At 39.9% G+C, this 21,759-nt stretch overlaps 1 protein-coding gene across 1 annotated transcript in view; it reads right to left on the bottom strand.

Moving 5' to 3' along the window:
- Nucleotides 1-12,405: 12,405 nt before the first annotated feature.
- Nucleotides 12,406-21,759, bottom strand: part of AMER3 (APC membrane recruitment protein 3) — a 26,921-nt gene continuing 17,567 nt past the window's right edge. The window contains exon 3 of the mRNA XM_042457319.1: nt 12,406-13,275. The gene's annotated coding sequence lies outside the window, so the exon portion shown is untranslated. The remainder of the gene's footprint in view (nt 13,276-21,759) is intronic.

The following is a 21,759-nucleotide window of genomic DNA, read 5'->3' as shown; positions in this document are numbered from 1 at the left end:
TATAGCACTGACTAGAGAGGCTCTTGCCATAGAGCACAAGAATACTCCTGTGGTTGCCAAGAGCAAAGAAAAAGATTCCATTTAGTCAAAGCACAAGGCTATCCCCCCCACCCCAGACCAGCCTCCCCCACTCCACCCCAGGATCAGTGTTCCCTTGTTCTTGTTAGGAAGAGGGATAAAAGGAAAAGAAAGCTATGATCTATGGAAACTCTTTTGGCCAGTTTTGCTTCCTCAGAAGAAAGTCCCCGTTGTGGAAAGAAACAACATTCAGAGGAGGGAAGGATTTGGTATTGTTGATGGTGGGGTGGTTTTCCCCCCCCTTTCCGAACCACAATAATTCATTGTTTGTGATTATTTCATATGCTCAGCTTGTGAATACAAGAGATTTCAAAAGAACAAATGAAGTGTCTTTGGTGGAATACGGCCAAGACATTTTGGATTAATGAACGTCAGTTCCACAAAGCCGACAAACCCCATTCTCCCCCCTCCCAAGAGTTTCCATGCAGTTTTATTGCTAAGTGAGTTCATGACATATTCATATAGCATATTTATATAGCATGCATTTATGTATCCCAAGATTCACATAATGATATTCTAGTGTTTGCAAAAGTTGTAAAATTAATTACACTAGGTAGAATTTTTCATAAATATTGACCCTCCAATTGTGTCCACTGGACTAATAAATGTATGGTTTCTTGCATGTCTAAGATAACTTTGCTCTTTATAGCATTTGTGCCAATGCCATTTTCTTGATTAAATCAGAATTATTCTTGAATTTCCTGCATCTGAAATTCAGATGTAAAATCCACATTGGCTAGATTTATATTCACTTTCAAATGGGCTCTGTCCCAAATTGGCTCCTACAGGGGGGAAAAATTGCAATCTGATGTGTTCCAGATAAACAGCCTTTTTAAATCAAAAGTTTGTCTTAGGTTACAGTTATAGATCTGGGAATATATCTCAGACCACAGAAAGGAGAAAATCTCCCATAGACACCAGAACAGAAGAGGGCAGGTGGTCCCAAGGCTCGGAATAGGAGATTGGATGTCAAACCTCTTTTTTGGCCCTCCCAGTCACTATGGAGGTTTCCACTGTGCCCCTCTAGGTCAGAACTCTGACCTGGGGAGGCAAAGGGAGACAAGTGTATTAAGGATGTGTTGGAGGATGGGTGGGGACATAAAGCAATGGGGTCTGATGAATTCACAACCCTCTTGGCCCCTGACTATGCTTCCCAAGACAAAGACAAATTTAGATGTGCTTCAGAATATATCTAATCCATTTTCTTCCCATTTCTGGCAGAGCTGCCCCATTTACTCAGAAAATAACTGTGGGTCCAAAATAGCCTGAACCCCATAAAAGGAGGAAATAGTTTCAGAATAGCTCTGCCAACACTTTTGGTCTCCTAGAAAGAATTTAGTAGGGTTTGGGGCCACTCTGCTCCCCTTCAGGATTGCAGTCTGACAGGGCAATTGACTTATTGAGTCCCTGCAGACTCAGAAGTGAGAGTTAGTGTTGCATAGTGGTTTGAGTGCTGGATTCTCTCTGGAGACCAGAGTTCAAGTCCCAGCTTGGCCATGAAACCCACTGGGTGACCTTGGGCAAGTCACATGCTCTCAGCCTCAGTGGAAGGCAATACCAAACCTCTTTTGAACAAATCCTGTGATAGAGTCACCTTAGGGTCACCATAAGTCAGAAATAACATGAAGTCTCACAACAACAGATGCAGAAGCAAATAAAGGCAAAGTTTGCATCAAGCGTGCCTACCCAGTGGTTAGGCATGTTGATTCTGCACACCTCCATACAAGCCATACACTTTTCCAACACAGATCCATCCAGTAGTCCACTAGTGTCACAGGTACTGGTGGAAGCATAGACCATATGTTGAGGAAGGTTGTATATTGTTACGTTGTCTTTTTGTTGCTACTGTATTCCTCTTTGGGGATGTCAGTGGATCCATTGCCAGAGGAATAGCAAATCCTCTCCTGATTTTGCTACCACTTCTCCTACAGCTGCTGCTGTGAATTGTATAGGACCTCTCCTTGTGCTGGACCCTCTCCTTTGAGAAGCTTGGCATCTGGAAAGCACCCCTTCAGTGCAGAGCAGTGGCAGTAAAATCAGCACAGGATTTGCCATGCCAATGGCAGTGGTTGCAACAATCACATTTGCTGGTGCTGTTACTATCACCACCATCAGATCTGATTATAGGATTTTGCAGTCTCTGATCAATTCCAAATCATTTGGCTGGTGAAACTCCCAAAAGCCATAGTAAAGGGCAAGAGGAATTGGCCTTTTGTCTAGATGAGGAAGGATCCCAATGTCAGCCCCTGACGTCTCCAGATGGGGTGAGTGTTTCTCACTCAGCGTAAGGGCATTTCTGTCATTCAACTTACCCTCCTGTGTGTCCAGATGGAAGGCAGAGATCATAGCTCAGAATAGCTGTGTGCTCAGAACACAGTGTCACAAGCCATTTTGGCAAGCTATCTGATAATAAGCAATACAGTACTGGGAAGGGGCCAGCTTGGAATAATGGTTTGAGCGTTGGACCACAACTCTGGAAACCAGGGTTTAATTTCCAGCTTGGTCATGAAACCCACTGAGTGACCTTGGGCAAGTCACATGCTCTCAGCCTCAGGGGAAAGCAATGGTAAACCTCCTCTGAACAAATTTTGTTAATAAAAACCCACAAACAGGTTGCAACAAGTCGGAAATCACTTGAAGGCATACAACATACACACACACACACACACACACACACACACCAAGAGAAGACATGGAATAAGGATGTTTGCTTATGATGTTAATGTACTTTTGGATCAAGTGCACTGCCTTGGTGCAGGACAAGCCAGCATTTTAACCATAGGTCTCCTCTATCTTTCTTTGTACAGTTCTGCTGAGGTCAGCTGATGGAGAGATTCTGAAACTACTGTCAACACTAGAATTTTATAAGATACAGCTTCCAAAATTACATCTTCTGCACAGCAGCCAAAGGTATAATGGCTTTAATGTTACCCTTCTTACAATTCCTGGCTTAACACCTAATACCTTGACAGTAGGCTACAATGACACAGAGTAATAGACTGCAGCCTTCTCACATTATTTGGGCCCATTTGAAACTGTTAATGCTAGCAGATTGATTGGGGATGACTCCCCGGCTAATGAATATCAGCTTGAGAACTTGAGTGGAACTCTGTGACAATACTGTGTAAGTCACTGGTGGCAGAGCTGGTTGGTGATATATATAGAGAAAGATCCAATTACAGGTGTCTGCAAATCTTTGAGGTTTTAATTCCTACTAAAGCATTGGGGATGTTCTTTATTGGGGATTCTCTAACAAATTCCAATTGTTTGTACCTCTCCCTGACTAGTAGGTATATGGGAAGGAATATCAGCCAGTAGTGTAATCACAGATGCATTACATCCAGCAGTTTGGGAGTAACTGGCTGCAAATAGCTAGTTTCATCTAATTAGTTCCTTTTCCAATAATGGATACCTACAACATACTAGGATTGTAATTTAATGAGTGGTAACATCACTTGTTTTGTGGTGTGTCTGCAATATTTTAGATACTTTTATAATTACCAAGGGCCTAAATACCCATCTTGGAAGCTAAGCAGGATCTGGCCTAGTTAGTATTTGGATGGAAGACTCCCAATGAATACCAAGTGCTGAAGGCTATAGAGGAATGAATTGTCAAAACCACCTCTGAGTATTCTTTGCCTATGAAATTCATGGGGTTGCCATAAGTTGACAGGTGACCATAAGACATATATACACACAGAGGTGTGTCTTCATTAAACACTGGAGAGAGAGTATAAAAGTGTTCAAGTTGTGTCTTCTGCTGCTGCCTTATGTTCTCTTGTGGGGTGTTTATATTATAAGGTGGACCAGAGGAGAAAGTACTTTGTACCTTCAACCAATGACTTGCTTAGTCAGTGAATTGTAGCATTCTACTTTTTTAAAGAATATGAATATTGAAGTCATTTTTGAGAACTGGAGAAAGGGAGGGGGGTTCATATCAGACCGCCGAAAATCAGTCGCCTCCTGGCACCTGTTTTTCTGCTGGGGGAAGCCAAACCGTGCAGCTTCCCACCAGCAGAAAAAGAACCCACAAAAAGCGGATTCTTCTAGAGTCACGGCGGCGGCATGTGGATGCTGCACGGTGCTTACATAACAATGGTGGCGCCCATGTATACAGGGCGCCGCCATTGTTACGCCCTCATCACATGCTAGGGTTGAGGGGCGTGTGGATGCTCCGCCCACAGGCAACTCTAGAATGTGACGAGGGCGTCCCTAAAGGCGTGTTTGTACCAGGCCTCTAATAGGAGCTACTTTGAGGGCCACTTAGCACTATAACTGTAACTAATTAATTTTTAAAAGTACTTTCCAAGTGATGATTACTTAGCTTTTGGGAATCAGTTGACAAATCCACTTTCGGGTATGTGCATTTGGACAGAATTAGGATCAGGAAAACCAGTACATACAGGGAAGCTGTCAAAAGAAAAGTATAAACTTGGCAAAAGAAAAAAACAAATAAATAGGACATGCCATCACCATCTCTGCTTCTATTTTGCCCTGTTTTGTCCATTATGTCCAAAGGTTCTATTGTTAAATTTAGGTCATTACATTTGACCTGCATTTTGACCTGTATGTACTCTTAAGGCTCTCTTCAGAGGGCTGTATAAAATCATAAAAGGACAGACCCATCAGTGTTACCTGTCAACATGGTCCCCATTTAAAAACAAAAACAAACAGTGTTCTTCTCTGTGTCAGGTAGTAGATGAATCTGGGAATCATGATTTAAATTTCTAACAGTGCCCTTGTAAGGATTCTGTATCAAAGTACTATTGCTATCTGCTGCTGCCCATCACTCTTAGATAAACCCACTATAACTCATTGATGTATAGGGGTAACCCACTAATACAGGAAGAAGCCTGTCGGAAGGCATTTGGTAAGGGTCCCTTCACATCCAGAAGCAGATCTGATGGTTCAATGTACTGTAGCTCTGGGGCTAGAACATGGATAAATAACTTTTGTGGACTACTGCTCCAAGAATACCTGTCTTAATACTCTAGATCACATCTGATTTTGGGTGCTAAGCAGGGTCAGTCCTGGTTAGTACCTGGATAGGAGACCACCCATGAATACCAGGTACTGTAGGCTTTTCTTCAAAGGAAGGAACTGGCAAAACCACCTCTGAGTATTCCTTGCCTTAGAAAATCCTATGAAATCCATGGTGTCGCCATGGGTCAAGAGGTGACTTGAAGGCACATATACAGTAAACATACACTCTCCAAGAATGTTCCAGTCAGCATGGACATTGGCTGTGAGATTCTAGACACTGTAGTCCAAAATGCTAATTTTTCTAGGCTGTGTTATGGCTTGGCAAGATTTGGGGGTAGATGCTAAGGACAATAGGCTTACAGCTGAGGCCCTTTCATATTACACAGCTGTTGTACTATGTTTCCACTTTAACTCCCACGTTGGCATCCTAAGGAATCCTGGGATTTGTAATTGAATGAGGAGTATTTCGAATTCTCAGCCAGAGAGTTCTAGTGCCTCACCAAACTACAAACCCCAGGATTCCCTAGGATAAAGCCAGGATCCACAGTTAAAGTGGAATCATGGTGTATAATATTATAGTGTGAAAGGGTTATGCAGTAAAGAGTAACAGAAGCAAAAAAGCAAACAACATTTTTCTATAACAAAAACTTTCTAAATGGCAAAGAAAATGTATTTTGTGGAATTCTTAAAGGTGCAAGAGGCCTTTTAGCAAATTCTCTGGACCTGACAAATGTAGGTACCTTCATGGAAATGGCAGCAAACCTAGCAATTAAGTTTATGTGCAGTTACCTTTATTGCTAAGGAAAGCACTGGCAGAAAGATTTGAAAAAATGACCACAGAAACACCAAGCAAATAAAACATCCATTTACTTGTTAAAAAACAAGATGATAGAAAAGTACATTCAAAAACATAGTTCAAAACTATAAAACATCCATTTGTCCATGGAGGGCCTTAAATCATTACTGCTAGAATTCCTTAATTTTTATATACATATATATATACATACATACATTACACATACATGTATATGGAGAGATTTGTTTTTTAGTATATACAGAAAGATGTCAAAGTCAGTTTGAATCCTTCCAAATATTTCTTCAGTGCCGTTTAGCTTATATTAGAAATACTGAAATGCAAGGCCAAGCTAGGACCAGAAGAAATTGTAATAACATTCCAACAACATTTTAATTTAGTGAATGATAGCATTCAGAACATAGTCATAAAATGTAATTGCACTGGAAAGGTTTGTTAAGTTTACACTGGGGAAAAAAGGATAAGGGAGATAATATGCAGTAATGTATATCATGCCTTTTAAAACATGCTACCAGTACATGCAGATATTTTGGGTTGGGATGGAAATAACATTGCAGTGTCATTCAATCCATCTGTAGCTGACTTCATTTATTCTGCTGCTGTTCCTTCATTTATTCTGCTGGTTCTCCTGTGTTATCTAGCCTTAAAAAGCAAGGCAGGCATAGGTTAAAGCTGCCAATCTTGCCATTGTAAGCACAGCTGCTTTTCAGGCTATACTCCCACCTCCAGCTGATTGCTTTTATGAGGCTTTTTTCACTCTATGTGCAGAAATGTTATTTTCTGCATAGAAAGTACCATTTTTGTCCAAAACCTGCCCCCTTAACTTATGTGCATATTTTTTTGCACAAAATAAGTCTAGAAATTCATCTAGAATTCTTCTCACTAGGGTTTCCCAATAATCAAGAAATCCAATTTTTAAACCATTTTTTGAAAAAGAAAATCCAAATGCATTTTTCTTCCCTAGTTTTCATCTTTGCTGCAGTTTTATCAAAACTATAATTACCATTTAAGTAACACAAAACTGTAAGAGAGCAAAACAAGGCAAAAGTGCTCAGTTCTTCTTTGTGCCTCACAATGATATTGTCAAGGTAGGACTTTGGGGCAAAAGTCTAGTGCCCAACTCGAAAGGAGGTCTTTCAAATACAGCAGGGTTGGTTTACCATATTCTCTCAAGAAGAAATTTGCATTCTCATTTGAACAGCCTTTCCACATGAGACTATTACATTCAGAGCCCACAGTTACCTAACTTCACCACTGGATTAGTCTTGGTAGTGTTCAGTTCCTTTGTAAGTAAATTAAAAGAGCCTAGATACAATTTGGCAAGATCTTGGATCTGAAGTGATTATTAGTGTAGTGTATTCAGGTTTTGTATTGACTCTCTTCCTGAGCTCCTTTGCCAGTGAATGAAGCAGGAGATACTAGAACAAAATATGCACAGCAGAATACTAAAACCAACTTTTCAGCCTTTAAACATGGAAACAAGACACATATTAATGTTTTTTCCCAACAGCAGACATTTTACAATACAATCTTTGAATGATGAATGCAAGTTATACTACACATTCTTGCTCTTTTTGACTTTACTTTTAGCAATGGTCAGTGTCGGAACAAGAGGTTGGGACTTCAAAATCTGGGAAAGATGACTTAAACATCTCATTTTTGTATTTGACAAGTTTATGTTCATGCAGAAAATATGAGCACAGCATCATAAGCCACATCTTCAAATGCACCATCAAGACAAACCCACATCTCTATCCCTTCCCCTTACATACATGCACCATTTTGTATTCTTGCCCCAATATAGAAATGCCAAGACTGGGAGTGGCACTCTTGTATTCCTGTGCCACCTATGTGTATACAACATTCACTTTTCACTCTGCTTTCCAGCATCTGCTATTTCTATTTCCATTAGCAAAATATTCATCCCACTATTACCAAAAATAACTCAATGGTGTAAATTAACAACTGGCCTTTGTTGGACTGTGCTAGTGAGCTATACATACATATATACACACACATGATATACATGCATTTATAGCTACAACTAAATATAATAGTGTGATCTGCTTTGACTATATTGAATGGTTTTCATGAAAAAGATTCTGTCTCCTACCCAAGTGTCCTGAGATTTACATCTACATCTCCTTATCACCATGAATAGAAGTACAAGCTAATATTAGAACTGCAGCATGATGTTTATATTAAATCCTCCATAAAAGGATGAGGGGAGTGCTTACTATTTTAGCCATTTAATGCACTTAACATGATTAAACTATAGACTGCACCCTGCACTAATCCTTCCTAGTTATCATGATCTCACTGTAATTTGTAGGGGTACATCCCAGAAAGACTTTCTTTCCCAATGACCATGCTATCATATTTATACTGAAATGTAAAAAAACTCTCAATATTTCACAGGTTTTGGCTTGCCTCCAATGGTTTTGATTCATAATGTGAACTCGATTTATAGATTTCATCCCATTGGATCCAGAGCTTTGGATTTGTCATGTGTCTAAAAAAACAAAAAAAATGTACAATATGGCAACTGTCATAGATTTCAGCAAACTGACAAATGTTTTCTTTGTTTTTAAAATATTTTAGCTCTTGGAGTTGTGAATGCTTGAAAAACACCTGGGAGATACATGCTGAAATCTGGGAAATTGAGGATAAGACTTCTAGTAATTAGAATTCCTACCCCCATATTCAAAGATATTAATCCTCCATCTCATACAGTATATTGCCAATGTCAAGCATCAATACTTCTTCTAATAGTCTTGTATTCTCCCTTGTTTTCCCTGCTTGTTTGTAAAAAACTCTGGACCTTGGAAGGAAATAATCTAAAGGTATTATGTGATCTTTATGGTTTATTGTCTACATTTCATCCCACCATTGTTTTTCCATTGTCTATCTCTATACTCAAAAGCTTTTGCTCATTTCAAAGCTCAGAAAATTTATATCCCCCTTTAACTACCCATATTATTCTAGGCCATTCCTTCTTCCCCATGTCCACCCGTTCCACTGCTCCTGATTCTCTCCTCCAATGGTTCTCAAGGAAGGATGTTCCAGATATTGTTGGGCCTCAGCTCCCAGAATCCCTCCCCAGTATCCATGCTGTCTGGGGTTTCTGGGAGCTGGGCCAACTTTATTGGAATTCCCATCATGACCATGTTCCAGTTGAGAATCATTTCTCTGTTCTACCTGTCTCTCCCCGGTCTCCACTTTTCTTCCTCTTTTAACTCATCAACACACATTCTTAATTATTTCTATCCTTTTCTGGATGTACCTTCAGACCTCTGCCTCCTGCCTATCCATCCCCACTGTGACATCAGATCACACCTAGAAATATAGATATTAGAACTATTATAAACTGAGTGGCAAATGTATGCAAAACACCATCTTCACAGGTACCTTCACATAAAAGCAAAGAGAATATGTACTAATTCAAATTATCATCAGAGGATTTGGAATTTAGCCTAATCAATATGAATAATCGCCAGGGTGTGCCATTGTTTAAAAAGAACAGATTCCTTTTTATATTGTCTAGGCCTAGGCCCTAGGGGATAGACATAGGGTGCATCTACACTATAGAAATAATGCAGTTTGACACCACTTTAACTATGGCTCCATTCTACAAAACCCTGGGGTTTGTAATTCTGCAAGGCACCAGCTCTCTGGCAGAAAAGGCTAAGGATTTTGTAAATTTATATCCCAGGATTCCATAGGATGGAATTACAGCACTTAGTGGTGTCAACTTTCAGTATTTCTACAGTGTTGATATACCAATAGTCTCTACATACACCAGGGGTGGACAGAGTGCAGCCTGTGGGTGCATATGGCCCCCTGGGCCATTTTTTGTGAGCCTCTAAGGCACCAAGAGTCAAAAACATTTTATATGTTGACTACAAAAAATAGACGATTGTAATATGTAACACCATAAGGTTGCGAGTTCAATATCAGCGAAAGTGCTCAACCTCGACTCAGGCTTGCATCCTTCCGAGTACTCAGATTGTTGGGGGCAATTAGCTTACACTTTGTAAACTGCTTAGGGAGTGCTTAAGTGCACTGTTAAGCGGTATAGAAATGTACTTACTATTGCTATTGCTATGTACAATGACCAATCAATGTAAACACCACCAATCAATATTGTCAGCATTATTCAGCCACACTTAGAGACAATGCACATTGACTGGAAAACATGCAACAGCTGATGTTCATTATGCTAGTTTGGACACATTCTCCATTGCAACCTATGACCATGAGCTTTTTCTGTACTTTCCCCATTACTGTATTTAATTGGGCTCTGGACCCTTAATAGGATAAAGACAATTAACATGAGATGATGATTTGATTGAATAATGAATAGTCCGCAGTAGGAAAATACACCTCATAAATGCTATCCAAAATAAAGCAATAAAATGAGATGTTGAAAATAGGTCAGTTCAACATAGAATTCAATTAATTTTAATATGCAATGCAAGCAAGAAAATATATAACATGTAATTTTATATATCAGTTATGTTACAGATATGTCACTGGACATGTAGAAGAGAAAAGTATATTACTTATTTACACAGTGCCTAAACCAGGTGCTAAAATGCTCTCTTTTATACTGTATTATTGAGTAAACATGACTTATGCAGTCAACATCAAAAAAATCTTCTGACATAGGCTTCTGCATTCTTTTTCACTGAAGCACTGACCAGTTTGTAACTCATATTCTGTACAGCAGTTCTTAGAAATAGCCCCTTTATAGACTATTATTCCTAGAAGCTCTGAGCTACATGGATAGGGCTTCTGGAAGTTATAGTCCAAAAAAGTAACAAGCTCTGTAGCAGATAACAAAAATAAATTAAGAAAAAGGCAAGACCTGGCTGATTAAGGCCTAGTTTGTAAACAATAATGAGAAAAGGTTTGGAAGGCTCAAAGCAAGTCTTGGCTTAGGCCATGTCAAGCTTATTTCATTTAACCTAAGTTTAAGTGAAATATGTTTAATGACACATGGCTTAGGTAAATACTTCCTCTGAACCTTACAAACTTTTTTCTCACAAGTGGCTAAGCCCTTTAAACCCATGGGCCATGAAAAAGGGCTGGATATAGGAGCTGCCTTCCATGGATGGAAAGGAATATAGAAGGCATTCCACCCCTTCCAAATAAAACCACACATCTCATCTCATTTAGTAGAATAAATTGACTTTCTTATCCGGTGTTGGCATGGAAGTCCACCTCTGTCAGCCCAGTTGCATTATTCTGCCTCCAACCCAACTACAGTCAGTATTATATGGGGGTGGGGGAGGGCAGAAAAAAACATTCAGATGAATTCAAAATGGTAGAGAAAAGGGAGGGTGTCCAAGGAACACATTCCTGTCAATGCAAAACATATTGCAACATTACATTCAGATTCAGATTCTGTAGGCTCAGTGTGTACTTTTTCAACCCAGGCACAAAGATTGGAACAGCGTTATTTTACATCATTGCTTCAAAAAAACAGCTTTGGGTCACATTCAGTTTCAAGACAGTTCTTGAACATGCTCCATGTTCTTGATGCTACTGTTTTACTGTTAGTTTTCTGATGGTATTAGAAAAACATTACATATAACATATATATATATATATATACACACACACACACACACACACACACACACGTTATTATTGGGAGGGTAATAATATCTTACACAACTAGAATTAATATACTGTTACTGTCCCATCTGATGGCTTTGAACTGATAGTAGAGTAAAAATTAAAGCAGGGATAAGCAAAGTGCAACCCGCGCAACCCCTTTGCATATCCAACACCCCCCAAATTTCACCATCTAAAAAGGCAATTTGCAATATAATTCTCCCTGCCCCAGGATTGTTTTATATCAATTTTGAAATCAAAAATTGACCAAAATACAAGTATACCTCAGTTAACAAAGCCTCTGACACAAGAACCTATTTTCACAAAGTTTTTTTTTATAATACCAGCATCATGCTTTGTCCTCTATCTAGCTGGAATTTTTTTTTACCAGTATGAGCATTGTATGGATGATGAAGGACAACTGGAGAAATATAGATTTAAGGTGTTTGGTTGCATCGGTGTGTCTGCAGTAGATGGTGCAGTAAAGCTTGAGCTGGGGAAAATTCTACTATAGCTATGTGTTTCTGCCTACAGCAGGCAAGGCAAATAGCAGCTGCCTCCAGAATCCCTTACTGAGCATGTATGAAAAGCCAAACAGGAGATAGCAGACAAGCCAGTTGCACCCAACATATTAAAAAAGCATAATGCTCTAAGTCTGGCCACCAAAATAGAAATTGTAAGAAAAGTGAAGACTGGTGGAAGGAAAAAATCAATCCCAGGATACATTTTGGAAGAAATTTTCAGGTGATAGCTAGAGGGTTCAAAATGTTTTTGTTTACTTATACAGTGTGGCACAGTGGTTTGAGTGTTGCACAATAACTCTGGAGATCAGGGTTCATAGGATCATAGAATCATAGATTTTGTTTAAGTAAACAAAAACATTTTGAACCTTCTAGCTATCGCCTGAAAATTTCTTCCAAAATGTATCCTGGGTTCGATACCAGCTCAGTCATAAAACCCACTGGGTGACCTTGAACAAGTCAGATGATCTCAGACTCGGGAGAAGGCCAAGGCAAACTTCCTCTGAATAAATCTTGCCAAGAAAACCCCATGATTAGAGTCACCTTAGGGTCCCTATAAGTCAGAAGCAACTTGAAGGCACACAAAACGCACGTACAAGGCTTAGCTGACCAGGGTGTTTTATTTTATATATGCACATTGTTAGCTGTAGATTAAAAGTTTGCTGAAACATGTCAAACTGCTCTTCTGTTCTGTGGTGCTACAACCAATCCCTATTCTTTCCATGTTATTTCTGCCTTGATGAACAAATTGGAATATGACTACATTGTTAACTGAGGTATACCTGTGCACATAACAGTGGCCTGACTGTATAAAGAGACAACAATCAATAAAGCCTTCACTGGACTGGGCCTTGCCTTACTGTAGACAACATGACAATCATTCAAAAGACTGGAAATTCTCCCACCCCCAATTCCTTAAAACCATTTATTTAGTTATTTATTTAGTTATTGGCATAAATATCTATATTCTAAAATAAACCTAGTACTTTTATGTAACTCAGTGTGACCAAATCAACATGAGTAAGCATCTCTTTCAACATTGCACATAACACTCAAGGAGGCAACTGGCGTACAGCAAAGAACTATCATTGATTTAAATCCACATTCTTCTGATAAGAGATGAGAGGAACGCTGTGTCTACAGTAGCATCTTCACAGGTTCTTCATCACTGATAACACCAGTCTCTTACCTCATTTTGATAGAAAATAAATAAATTGCCAAATTATTTTTGGGAAGGAAGGGGATTCTTTAGAGCTGCACCTGAAATAAAAGAAAAATATTATGTCTCCAGCATTCAGTGATTCTACAATGAGCAGGATATATTTGAAACCTTCTCATATTTATCAAAATCTATCACACTTTAACATTTTTTTTTCTCCTCTTCTTTTTGGTAATCCAGTCCCATTTAGTAATTTTCATCAGGTTTTCAGAAAATGTTTTCCATCATATAATACTTATAAAATTATGATTGAAGTCTTGTATTGTCAGATGTAACTATGATGACAGAGCTCCATCACTGTCCATTTGATAATACCACTGCACAAACCTACATTTTTAGCCCGCCATTGTCCCAGCTAAAGGGTTTCCAAAGAACTGCAGATTGGGGCAATGGGAAATGACATCTGTGGTGTTTTTCTGGCTACAGGGCATGCTGAAAAGGTAAGTAGGAGGATGAGTGTCACATTTTGTTGTTAACAACTGTAAACATAAATCCTAAAAGTTATGAGATTGTAAATCCAGTTCATGATCTCATAAATGCTGAACTCAGCAAGTATGTGTGTGTGTGTTTAAAAAGGCCTGGGGGATGAAACAGACTGCCCTGAAAGGAAGGCTCTGCACCACCCCTTTGAGTGCAAGATCCAGAACGCAGCAACCACACACTGCGGCCCCAATCCGGCATTTTTCTGCCCCAAAAAGGAGTTTTGGACCTTTCCGTCACAGCAGTGGCTCTTCTGCATTTCTGGGGTGCAGCACTTGTAAATGCCATGCTGCAGAAATGCTGTGACACTGCACACTATATGGTCAGTGGGGCAGCATGACATCAGTGTAGGGGCAGTGTTGGGGCATGCTCTGTGTGTACGCCATGCCCCCACACTACCCCAAAGTTGGCATTTCTTGCCGATCTGTTTTCCCCCAGGTCAGGTTCTTGGAAAGCCGTACTAGATCCTTCCAACCACTTTCCTGTGGAGCTTACCACTTAGGTCCAAGCTATCTGAAGAACCATATGCAAGCATAGTAAGATCTCTTTCTCTGTATGGCTTTGAAAAGAGGCTGAACAGAGCTACCTTCTGGGGATATTCTAGCCTAGCTGGAGATCCTACATTGGCAGGGGGTTGATGGGCCATGAGACCCATCTCTATTGAAACCTAACTCTATCCTGTAATTCTGTGAAATTTCTCTCCATCCTACTACCTTCATGAGTACATCTTGTGAAGATGTGAGAAAAGAGAGTTCTCAGTGGCTGTTCTCAGGCTCTGAATTTCCCTCCCTAGGAAGATTAGACTTGTTGTCCTTCCAGCACCAGAAGCAGTGGTTGGTGGCCACCATGTCAGAGGGATAGTGAATCCATTCCAGGGTTTTGTGTGAACTTTAAAGAAGGTGCCCAATCTTTTAGACCTGATTTGAGGGCATTGGGTTCAGGACCGTGGATTGTGCCTTTGATGTCTGGAATAGGTTCATGACCCCACTGACATGAAAGCTGCCAATTCACAGGGATCCGCAGGCAAAGACCTTTGTTTTCTGAAAGGCTTTCAGGGAGAGAGCTACATAAAGGGCATTGTACTGAGTTTTTTAAGCTTCTCCTTATCCTTTTTTTTTAACTGCATATTGTTTCAGTGTTACTGACAATTTCATTACATTTTAATGATACTCATTTGTGTGTTTTTATATTTATTTGTTTATTTATTATATTTTGGACTACAACTCTGGAGACCAGGATTCAAATCCCCACTCATGAAAGCCCACAGGGTGGTCTTAGACAAGTCACACTCTCTCAGTTTTAGAGAAGAGCAATGGCAATGAATCTCTGAACACTCCTTGCCAAGAAAACTTTGTGATAAGTTTGCCTTAGGATCACCATAAGTCAGAAATGACTTGAAAGCGTGCTACAACAAATTTTCTTTATATCCGGTGTTTCTCCTTGCATAAATCCTAGCAGCTTAATCTAATTACATACAAGGTACAGATTAAAAAGAAGTTATTAAAATTCCTCTTGAATGCAATTAACATACAATTCTACTGTGTTCTGGAGGAATTTTGATATCTTCTTTTCCAGTAAAAGGATGGCATGAGCAATGGCAGCTGATGGCTTCCCTGTTAGTGGTGCAGTGAATCTGCTCTGGATTTTAGTCTGAAAAGTCTTACACTGTAGAAATAATGCAGTTTGATACCACTTTAACTGCCATTGCTCCAGCCTACATGGTCTTGAGATTTGTAGTTTTGTGAATCACCAACACTCTTTGGCAAACACAACACTCTGGCAGAGACCTTGTAAAATTCCAAATCCCAGGATTCCATAGGACAAAGCTGCGACACTTAAAAAAAGTGTATGCCTGCATTATTTCTGAAGTGTGGATGCACTTAACAAGCTTAAAACCTTAACAAGCTATCCACAGTGTTGTACCCTGTCTTCCAAATAGGTGCAGTAACTTGGATAGTTCCCTTTTTTTAACATGTTGTAACCCGCCTTGATTCCCTGTGAAAAGGCGGGCTATAAATAAATCATATTATTATTATTATTATTATTATTATTATTATTATTATTATTTCAAATTCTGACTAAAACTCAGAGATTTGCCACCCTCTGCTTTAGTTTCTCTATACATCAGTTTCCTCTCACAAGATTGTTCTTCTGCCCTTGTGCAGCATTGCAATGGCCTGAATCTTATTACAGTAAAGTTGCCCCTCCATTTTCGTGGGGGATCTGTTCTGGACCCACCCACCCCCGTGAAAAGGAAAAATTACCAAAATTCAAGCTCCATTGGCTTGAATGGTGGTACATGTTCAGGGGCACCCCCGGGCGTGAGCCCCATTTTGTCCTCCTCCATTTGCTGCCCGTGACACCAAGTCCATGAAAACAGAAGAGCGATTGTAATTCATCTCAATTAAAATCAATATTTAAATGATGATGCAAAACATAAGTAAATACCATTGCTTCAGTGGCTCTATTCTAACTGGTACTAATAATCAGAGTCATCCAATATATTTCTGAAGGGATCTCTTAATACTTCTTTCCTGTTTTAAGGGGGGGAATTTGGGACACAAAATGTTGTAAATGTGGATTTTAATGTGTTGTGAGCTGCTTTGATTGATTCATCACAGAAAAGCGGGATACAAATAAAAGTTTTATTTTATTATTTATTTATTTATTTATTTACATAAGACCCTGCACAGAATGTTTATTATCATAACTTACTAACTTACCACACTACACTCTTATAGGGCTGCTATTCCACTTTTACTGCTCTGGCTGCCTCCTGTTGCATTCTGGAGTTTGTAATTCAGTGAGGTCTAAGAGCTCGCTGGCTGAGAATTATAAATACCCCTTCCCAAAACTGCAAATCCCAGGATTCAAGAGGAGGTAGCTACAGCAGTTAAAGTGGAATAGCCGCACTATAAGAGTGTATTGTGGTGATCTAGTTAGTTGTGTGCTGGAAATTTTAATCCTGTGTGACACTACAACTACACAGACTGTTTCTTAGTGCTGGGTTTTTCTTTCAAAATGACTCCCTGTAAAGAAACTCTGTCAGCACAGAGAAAGTAAAGTACAGAGCAAAAGTACAGCATTAGCTACTTTGTTACAGAGATTTCTAGGCCCATCACAGTGCCAAAAACCTCTGCCACAATGACAGAAATTGCTGCAAAATGTATGCTCATGATCAAAGTATGCAAAGTATGCTGCAATGTGCACGTCCTTTACCCAACTTTCATGCACGCCTGAAAAGTATTGGCAATAGCAAGGATTATGTGTATGAATTGGCCCCTGTTGCCTGTGAAATTCCTTGCTGTTCATAAATCATTTTGTGTCTCTTATTTTTCTATGATTGCTGCCTTTTTCTTGGATCAGCCTTTTTCTCCAGATGTATTAGATTATAATGTCCATAACCCACAGACAGCTGTTGGCTTGGGGATTGTGGAGCATGTAGTACATAAGAGGAGGTACCATGTCAGGAAAGGCTGCTTCAGACTAATTCTTCACCACTTCAACTATGCAAGACTTTTTTTGTTTTTTGAAAAGCTAAAAAGGAAGCATAAATGAGCAAGGAGGTGAGAAATTAATGTATTTAATTGCTCCATGTTCTGGCCACACCTAGGCTGCATCTGCACTGCAGAAATAATGCAATTTGGCACTGCTTTAATGGCTGTGTGCTATGGAATTCTGGGATGTGTAGTTTATGGCATATTTAGTCTTAGCATTAAGCCATGGCAGTTAAAGCAATGTCAAACTGCAATATTTCTACAGTGCAGTAGTGATGTCACTGAGGTTGGTGTCACCAGGTATGTAAGGAGGCAAATTGCCTTGCCATCCCTCCTAACCCTGCATATATTCAGACTGCTAGAGCACCCCCAAAGGCCTTCAGAGTCTGGCATGGCTGCTCAGTGCTGCATCTTGAAGGCAGTGACTATGCAAAAGCCTTCAGGGTCCAGCATCGCTGCTGCCATGCCACATCCTGAGGGCAGCACTCCCCAAGACCCTCAGGATCCAGTGTGGCTACGGCCATGCCAGACCCTGAAGCTAACGACCCCTCAAAAGTCTTCAGGATCTAGTGTGTCTGTTGCCATGCCAGACCCTAAAAGTAGCACACACACTCAAAGCCTTCAGGGTCCAGCATGGTTGCCCTCTGAGCAGCCATGCCAAACCTTGAAGGCTCCCCCAACAGCCACCACTACTGAGCAAGGGGGTACCATGGCCTCCAGAGGGCCCATTTAGGGTCCTGTGTGGCTGCCAGGTCCTGCTGTGGCTGCCATGCCAGTCCCTCTGGGTGTACCACTCCACCAGTTGACACCCCCTCTGTGGTGTCACCTGGTGCAGTCCGCACCCTCCTAGTGACACCACTGCAATGCAGATGCGGCCTTACATTCCCTTCATTCATCAGTAGGAACCTTTAGAATAATATTACTTCATCTTATACTTACTGCTTTAAAAATATTCATTTTGAAATATTTTTTTTTAAATTAATGAAAAATTAATAGTCTGAATTTGTGAAACAAATAAACATTTTGTCAATAATAGTTCTTGGTGAGTTTTTTGGGCTATGAGGCTGTGTTCTAGAAAAGTTTATTCCTGATGTTTTCTCTGAAGATGTCAGGCACAGCTGCTGGCGGCTGTCAGGAATAAACTCTTCTAGAACATGGCCTCATAGCCCGAAAAACCCACCAAAAACTATGGATGCCAGCCGTGAAAGCCTTTGACTTCACATTTTTTCAATAACATTCACGTGCTATATTATAGTGATCTGAAAACATGTGTCCAGTCATAAAGCAAATGTCTGTTCTCCTCTAACTTAAAATCTTGTAAATTCAGTCATTGTTGTAGTGTGCCTTTCAGTTGTTTCTGACTTATAGTGACCCTAAGACAAGCCTATCATGTGGTTTTCTTGGCAAGATTTGTTCAAAAATTGGTTGCTACCTCCCTCTAAAAGAGTTTAACTTTCCCAAAGTAACCAAGTGGGCTTCCATGGCCAAGCGGGGATTCAAACCCTGGTCATCAGAGTCATAGTCCAACACTCAAACCACTACACCATACTGACTCTCAAAAATTCAGCCATTGTCCTTCCCCAATCTGGCACCTTGCAGTTCTGTTGGGCTATAATACCCATCACCCCTAGTCAGCATGGCCAGTGACCATCATTTCATTAGTTTCCCATAACTACACATTAATTATGAAGAGGTTAAATAGCACCACTCCTGTTAAAGATCATTGAGATACCCCAATTCTGACTTAGTCCCATCTCTACCCAGGGCATCCTTCCATTGCCATCAAATTTTTATATACCGCTTTTGTATTTTGATAGATATATAGCAAAATACCACTTTTTTTCCTGGGATGACCTTCTGCATTGTGGTTGGTACAATGATTGAACAATGAAAAATGTTGCACCTTGGTTCAAAGATCTAGGCCAGGTTCAAAGATCTAGGCCATCTTTGCTTTCACAAGTGCTTCGCTTATCTACCTCCTGATCTTGGGAGGCCATGGCAAGGTTCCCCCTCCCATTATTCTAGCCTCTGCAACACTTTTCTAGAAATGCTAGATTCCTTACTACAGTCTAATTACACCCATTTTTGTTTCTTCCCCTGCATTGTTGTTACAACACTGGAGGCATAAAATCAAAAAGTGCTGGAGAAGTTTGCCCTCTGCTGGTTGGAAAGTTGCTTCCATCGCTCCTGGGTCCTGCTGCTTTGATTTTCAATCCTCTTTCAATATCTTAAGCACAAAATCTGGCAATATACCTTTAAAAAATAGATCCTTACCAAGCTGCCAGACCTAAGCAGATCAAATTACTCAGATATATTTTTCCATATTTCTCTCCATAAGCAAGACTCTGCAGCTGACTTACTTTTCCTAGATTATGAGCCTAAGATATTTCAGTCTTGAAAATTACAAACTTGCCCTTATCTGAAGAATGAATATCTTTTTCCCTGCAGAGTTGTTTGACACTTCCAATGTGTGTTCCCTCCAAAGTATACTACATCTGTGGTGAATGGGTAATCTGACATATCAGCTTCCTAACTATCCTAAAAATATACTAGTGTCACAATAAGTCAGTCAATCAGTCTCTCTCTCTCTCACACACACACACACACACACACACACACACACAATATATATATGGACTGGTTTGGGTTTATTGAAGTTCCTGAGCAGTTTCAAAAGGGAGTCCCATGCAGAATGCATTACATTTATCCAAATGGGATGTAATCAAGGCATGTGTCATTGTAGCCATATCTGATGTCTCAAGGAATGAATGCAACTAACAACATTTAACTGTACAAACACACTCCTGGCCACTGCTGAAAATTGGCCAGCTAGGCTCAGATCTGAGTCAGGTATATGCCCAAGCTGAAAACCTGAGATTTCAGAGAGAGTCTATTAAGCTATCACCATTCACTATCATTAACCTATTGTAATTCACTAATAGGACACCAGCCAATGGGTTGGGAACAACTGTGTTACCAACACGTTACTTCTTCAGGTAGCAAGGGACCACACCAACACTTTTAAATGTTTTAATGAGAAAATTATCTTGGCAGGAATTGCAGAGGAGTTATTTAGGTATTTTTAGAAGCTTTTCTAAAGCTTTTCAAAACCTTTAGAAGACTGCTCCAATCTACAGCGGTGACAGGCTGCTGAGCAGACCTCAACACTCACCTGCCCCCCTCTGAGAAATGCACCCATTTTCTTTTTCTCTCTATTAAAGCTGGCTCCCAGACTTGAGACTTGACCTGAAAGTATCTTGCAAGGACTTGAAACTCAAAGGTAGAGACCTGAGACTTGATTGGAGATGGGAGCAAAAGACCTGAATACATCACTGACTGCCTCCTTTCCAGTCTCAGAACTGTCTGCTATGAACTAAATACAACTCTGTGCTAGGAATGATTACTTTTTTGTTCACTGGCCATTGTCTAATTGTCATTTTATTGCATTTTCATTTTATGTAAAAGTCACTTTGGAAGGATTAATGTACTTAAAGGATGGAGCAAAAGGACTGAAATAAACATAATGAATAAAATTGCTCACAGGGTGTTAGACAGCAACATGGATTCCATCTGTTGTGATATACTGCAGCATATCAAAACATTAAAAATATATAAGGTGATAACCTGGAATGAAGTGGCTAAATTAGCACAAAAACTGGGGTGACTTTCAATTATTTATATGAAATCTGCCTTTCTCTCTCTCTCTCTCTCCCTCCCTATTTCTCTCTCTCCTTTTGCCTTTTGAATAATTTATTAAAACTGCATCCATGTGAAGATATTCATCATATGGTGTTTTTATTATTCCCTTAATATTCATTGAAAAAGAAGGAGAAAAAGAAATTCCTCTGTGTTCAGAAAATACATCTGATCATTCACTAACATGAATGGAATCTAATATAATATTATTAGCTAAGGATGATAAGAGATAGACTGGATCCTAAGAACTATAGGCCAATATCACTATTAAACAGTGACTACAAAATCTTTACATCAATCCTAGCCACAAGATTTTTAACACGTTTTAGATATATGGATAGACAAAGATCAAAGTGGATTTCTCCCTAAAAGGAAACTTAAAGACAACTTAATACATATACTAAATCTGATAGAGCATCGTGAAAAAAGAATAGCTAAAAAAACTGGCAATGATCTTTATTGACTTTGAAAGGGCATTTGGGCTTTCCATTCAGAGATACTAAAGAGAATGGAGGTTGGGGACAATTCTGGGAAATGGATAGACTCAATTTACAAAAACAAAATGCCAAAGTAATGGTTAATGGAGAAAAAACTAAAACCATAATGTTTCAAAAGGCATGAGACAGGGGTGCCCTCTCTCCCCACTATTGTTTATAGTAGTAGTAGAAATCTTAAATATAACCATAAAATAACCGGAAGTGCCTCCCCCCAGATGCGCCTGGGCCAATTCCAGCCCAGGCAGCCCCTTGCAACATGGCCAGCAGCCGCAGCTCTCCCCTATGGCAAGCAGGCCGGCCCGCTGTGTTGGGTGGCCTTATTTCTCGTGTGGTGGTGGTGGTGGTGGTGGTGGTG

Source organism: Sceloporus undulatus, chromosome 3 (genome assembly GCF_019175285.1).
Source record: "Sceloporus undulatus isolate JIND9_A2432 ecotype Alabama chromosome 3, SceUnd_v1.1, whole genome shotgun sequence".
Lineage (NCBI taxonomy): Eukaryota > Metazoa > Chordata > Lepidosauria > Squamata > Phrynosomatidae > Sceloporus > Sceloporus undulatus.
The sequence above is the reverse complement of the archived record's forward strand: the minus strand, read 5'-3'. Positions and strand labels throughout refer to the sequence as shown.